We start from the raw sequence: 6,000 nt of genomic DNA on the forward strand, positions 1-6,000 counted from the left end.
TAATGAGAAGCACAGCAGCCACACGTCCTCTTGTTATATCATATCTGTATCGACATATTTGTGGTGGAGGACAGAACATTGGGTGCTAGTGGGTGCATGAAATGATTAAAATAGGATTATGGCATTGTTCATCTCTCACTCACTTAAATCTTTGTTCAACAAGGGAACAAATTCACCATCTTTGCTTATTGGCACATCTATTTTTCCCCTTATTAAAACAATACAGTAGAGTTTCAAAAGATTGCCTTCTTTTAATTATAATGATATCTATTGCTTTCAGCTGCCACTAGTTCAAAGATGATGTATTTGACAGCATTTTCTTTATGGTTGAGTTTTTACCTCATACTCTTTTAACTCTGAGTCATATGATACGAGCTTCATAATGAGTGATCAGACTGTCAGCTGTAATGTGAGGATATTTGTTGTCAATAGATGAAAAGTCTGAATCCCTAACATCAGACATTTTTGTTCTACTCAACAAACACACAGCAATAGTTCTGTTAGATGTCTCTTAACAGATAAGTATCAAAGAAAGGTTAAATACAACCTTTTTAAGGAAATAAAAAGTTATATTTTACTGTCGATATGGCTTCTATACCGATATAGGTCATCCCCTCTCTCAAATGAAATATATGTTTTTGGGTGAAATTCTAAATATAAATACTCTTTATGAAATAACTCAATGAAATTAAAAGTACTGAGTATTTTTTCGTTTAATTAAGACCTTTAGTGCAAAATGCACACAGGAGTTTCACCAGATCTTTAGAGAAAAGTAAGAAATCAATGTTTTTATTTGTACACTGGATATGTTCAAATGCATGCACACAAATACATAGCAATCAGATTGATAGGATGTCGACAGGTGGCGTCCAACTCTCATCGGAATTTGACCCTGAACCACAACGTCCTGTTAGATCAGGGGTGTCAAACTCAAGGCCCGGGGGCCAGATTTGGCCCCCGACTTCATTTTATTTGGCCCGCAAGAGCTTGCAAAAAATACAATACGTTTATTATACGGTTTCATGCCACTTTACAGAAGCATGATGTCCCTAAACTACATGTCCCACAATGCATCTCATTTTGTGACATGCGCACTGAAGAGACTTGCCATTTCTGCTCTCAGACGTAGTTAATTATGAAGTTATTACCCTATCCGATAATAATCCAATGCAGAGGCAATAATGTAATATAAAACATTATTTTATATATATGTATGTATATTTATATAGTCTTAAAGTTACAACCGGCCCTTTGAGTGCAACCTTAATGCTGATGTGGTCCGCGATGAAATTGAGTTTGACACCCCTGTGTTAGAGGGTGGGCAGTGAGGGCCAGTCACTGCCCACCCTCCCCTGGCTTCCAGCACCACTCTTCCCGCCTGTTCCAGAGCCAACAAGAGGCTCTTTCCCCTGCCTCCCCCAACCTACGAGCAGCTGTTTGTTGCTCCCTACCTGCTATTCCCAGATCTGTGGGCGTCGTGTAGCCAACCTCAACTGGGAAAAGCCAGGCCTGCCACCCTTTGTCCCTGCATTGATGGACCAGGTTCTGGAACTTGGTGGCTTTCCTTTTCGAGGCCTCTTCGCACCGATCTTCCCAAGGGACTGACAGCTCAATAATGATGATTTTCTTCACCTCCTCCAACAATATGACCATGTCAGGCCTCAGGGGGTCAGTCTGACGCAGGAGTTGTACGTTGTTTTGCACATAAAGACTGTAATTCTTCTGTTTTTCTGAATTATGGCTGAACTGAACTGCTGTATGACCAATGTTTTATTCACTGAAATGATGTTGTGCTCTTATTTATTAGGTTGATTTAAACGGTATGGAAGCCACTCGGAGGAAAGAAAATATCATTTTCGTCATAAAAATGAGAAATAATCTCAAAATAATGACTTAGGATATCAAAATAAATATCAAAATGATTCAGTATTAAGGCAGAACATGTAAATGGCAGGTTTCTGTAAGACTGGGCAACATGACAAACAAGTCCAAATGCACATAACACTGTGGCTAGGTGTGGTTCATAATCTTACTTATCCATTTAATTTAATGAAGATTATACTCTTGTGATATTTATGCAAAATCAATGATAGAAGCCTCCTATGCAAAGTGTCTGTCCATCCAAAGCAGATCCCTGTTCTCACGTTAACAGATAACTGCTTAACTCTTCTTTAACCCTCATCAAGCTCACTTATGGCGCATTTCCACCGCAGGCCTCGCTCGATTTAGTACGGTTTTGTTAGGCCTTGTTAGGCCCGACTCACTTTAATGCTGCGCTTCCATTACAGTTTAGGAACTGGGGTAGTATCTATAGTAACGCAGTGTAGGCGGAGCTGTGACGTCATCTTCAATGAGCACCCCAGAAAAACAACATCAGCCGTTAGCTGTTAGCACTCAGAGCTCACAGCTCCTCATATCTGTTCAGAAACTAGACACAAGTTAAACAAGTACAAACCACAGACTGTCTGTGTCATGGCGAGTACAGTCGCTGGTTTATTTATGTCTGTAGGCCGTTGTTGTGAGTGTGGACGGTCGGAGCATATATTGCGTTAGCTTAGCCGATCTCCATTTAGACAACACGCATTTTAAAAGGTTTTTCGCCTGCCGTCTGTCTGCAGACTTGTCAAAGCATTAATTCATGGTTTTTACTAACCGGTATCAGTATGTTGTTACTTCGGCATCATTTTGAAACGTGTATTACAATTAAATCACGGTCAAATATGTTCATCTTGTTGTAGTTGTAGCCCCCTTGCCAGCGATTCTCTCTATAGTTTAGCAAACTCAGCCCGACTTAGCCCTGTTTGTTGGCCCCGATAGAACCACGATTTTGTCGGGCCATAAAAAAGGTGAAAAAGTAGCCCCGCGCCGGAACTAGGCATAGTGGAAACGCAACCAAAAACGGGCCCGGCACGACACGGCACGCTTAAAGGTAGGGTAGGTAAGTTTGAGAAACCGGCTCGAGATCGCTAGAATTTGAAATAACACAACCGGAGAAAATCTGCCACTTGCTTACAGAGCCCCTCCTCCAACACACACGAACGCGCACATGACCAATGAGGGCACGAGATAAGTTTGTGCACAGATGGAAGGCTGACAGGCAGGTAGGCCATCCAGTTATTTTAGCCGGGCCGGCTAAAATGATTGGTCGTACTTTTTACAGTATTACGGCTTCCACAGATGACATTTTTTTATGGATTTTTTGTCAAAGCACTTAAGATATTGATTGCTATCGGGATGTTAAGAGCATTCCATGGAATATAACAAAAAGTGTATCTCGAGCCGGTTTCTCAAACTTACCTACCCTACCTTTAAACCGCGCTCCGAGCCATGGTGGAAATGCGCCATTAGATCCTCACACAGAGCCGGCCCGACCCATTAAGCGACTAGGAAAAAAAAAAAACAGATTTTTTTTTTTTTTTTTATCTCAGTACACCGTCGCCGTGATAAGTATGTTTAATTAATTTTGTTAATATGCCTAGATTGCCTACTCTCAAAGTCATGTATTATATTATTGAGTCAATCATATAATACATTAACCGTGCTTTACCTGAACCTCATCCCTGGTGGTCTAGTGGCTAGGATTCGGCGCTCTCACCGCCGCGGCCCGGGTTCGATTCCCGGTCAGGGAACACTCTTTTCCCCGGGCGCTGTACAATAGCTGCCCACTGCTCCTAGTACTAGACTCCTTGTACTAGGATGGGTTAAAAGCAGAGGCCAAATTTCACTGTGTGTGCTGTGTGCTCTGCATGTGTGACCATTAAAGAGGGTTTCATCCCTCCCTATTCTATCTATCTATGACACTAGAGAGGACGGCAGAATTGTAATTTCCCGTGTTCAGTGAATGCAACAGAGGCAAGGCACCAGACCAACCAGAGAGTTGAATGGAAATAAACATCTGTCTTATAGAGTGGCGAAGTCACGCCCACTTACTTCCGGGTAATGGGACCTTATTTCGGAAAAATTATGCATTGAAGTCAATGGGGAGAGAAAACTTATCTTTCGATCCCGTTTGAATTGTGCCATGAATTACACATATGATGTTTGTCAATCTTAAAGGAGACATGTCATGCTTTTCCGGTTATTACCCGTCCCCTTGTGTGTTATGAAGGTTTTTATGCATGTAAACGGTGTGCAGAGTCAAAACCCTCAAAGTACACCCTGTAGCGAGTAAAACTCTAACACAGAAAATACCTCCCCAAAACGTCTCGTTGGAGATATGTCATTGTCCATTTGATTCTTCCGGGTACGGGGTGACGTAACCCGTACCCGGAACAAAATGGACCAATCCGTGGAGCCGTTACGTTACATCCGCGGAGCCGTTACGTTAAGCCCCCGCTGATTGGTCCAAATTGACCAATCCACAGACTTCCTCACACACACATCTGTGTGCAGGGAGCAGGCAGCTCAGCTGATTTATCCTCCCTGGCTGCAGGCTGATAACAGACAGTTGGGATCGCGGCGAAATTCTCTCTGCAGACCCATTCTCACAGCGTTTATCAACCTTTTTCTTACTCAATATCAAGCCACACTTATTGTTTTTACTTTGGCTGTGAGTTTGTGTGTACTCAGGATGAGTTTGGCTGTGTTTCGCTGTGTATCGCTAAACAAGGAAACAACACCTCCACGGAGCTCAGCGCGATTCACAACGTCCCGACCAATCAGAGCACACTGTGCTCACAGGGAGGGTGGGGGCTGGATCTATTGGAGCTACAACGAGCCGTTAAAGGCAGAGAGTGAAATGCAGTGAATACATGTAGTTTACAGAGATGCTGTATGAGAAACCAATGTGAGTTTGGAAAATTGCACATTATAAATCTATTCTAGTAGACCTCAACAATGGAATTATGATCAGTGGAAATGGCCATGACATGTCTCCTTTAAAAAATCATTTCCATGTCAAAAAAGTCACAGTTTGTCGTAAAACTGTTGAAATATAAGACTATGAAAAATACGCAACTAGAAAGACTACAAATCCCAGAGTCGCGTAAGTGATGTCACAATTGAGACACTACGATATACGTATAATACCGTATGTATACGATCAGCGCCATATAGATAGAATCTATCTATATGGCGCTGGCTAAGATAAGATAACTTTCACAAGATGCCTGTGTGCTTAGTACCAGGTTGTTATTATACCAGCAATGGGTCTTGCTCGTTCTTTCGCTTCCCGTCTGATGAAAGAGGAGTGTGTGGATCAAGCTAGCTACCTAGCTAGTAGCTAGCACGTTAGTTAGCATTACAGCCTTGTCATTTGTATTAGCCTTAACATGAAGTAACATTAAGTAACCCAAAATGTTAAACAGTAAGAGTAGTAGTCATATTTCGTGAACCCTTTGAAGAGTACTGTCACCGGTGTGATCATTCTATAATACACCATTTAAGCCCGGGGGAGAAATGCTAACGCTAACGCTAGCGATCTTCTCTACTTCATGCTATCTGCACAAATGGTTGACATTAAACATTAAAACGACCAGGCAGTTCAGAGAGAATCAAAGGAAGGCAGGCAGGCAGCTTTGCATGACATTCTTCAGGACGTGTTTCATTGTGGTGATAGTGAGGGTAGTCAATCGTTGTTGACAAGACAGTAGTGACGGCCATCTTGGTGACGTGTGTTGTTGACCAGAGATGTAGTTCATTGAGCATTTCACACAAACAAATGTGTTACTTCAGTTTTACGACACATCTTTTTTTTTTTACTTGCAAAATTATCTTTTAAATTGACAAACATCATGTGTAATTCGTGGCACAATTCAAACGGGATCGAAAGATAATCTTTCTCTCTCCATTGACTTCAATACATCATTTTTCCGAAATAAGGTCCCATGGAGGTCCACCGGAAGGGGAGGGACTTCGCCACTCTATTGTCTGACAGGTACCTATCCTGTGAGCTGTGACAATGTTTAAAATAAACTGTCAGTCGGACTCAGAGTTTTTGAAGATGGACATAAGAACATTTGTTCTTAAAAAAGTCGACAATTCTCAAGTGGTGGCTCACAC

At 42.0% G+C, this 6,000-nt stretch overlaps 1 non-coding gene across 1 annotated transcript; it reads left to right on the forward strand.

Annotated features, from left to right (window-relative positions):
- Positions 1-3,557: 3,557 nt before the first annotated feature.
- trnae-cuc lies at positions 3,558-3,629 on the forward strand. The gene has a single exon. It is a non-coding gene; the product is annotated as a tRNA-Glu (tRNA).
- Positions 3,630-6,000: the final 2,371 nt, after the last annotated feature.

Source organism: Trematomus bernacchii, unplaced genomic scaffold, assembly GCF_902827165.1.
Source record: "Trematomus bernacchii unplaced genomic scaffold, fTreBer1.1, whole genome shotgun sequence".
NCBI lineage: Eukaryota > Metazoa > Chordata > Actinopteri > Perciformes > Nototheniidae > Trematomus > Trematomus bernacchii.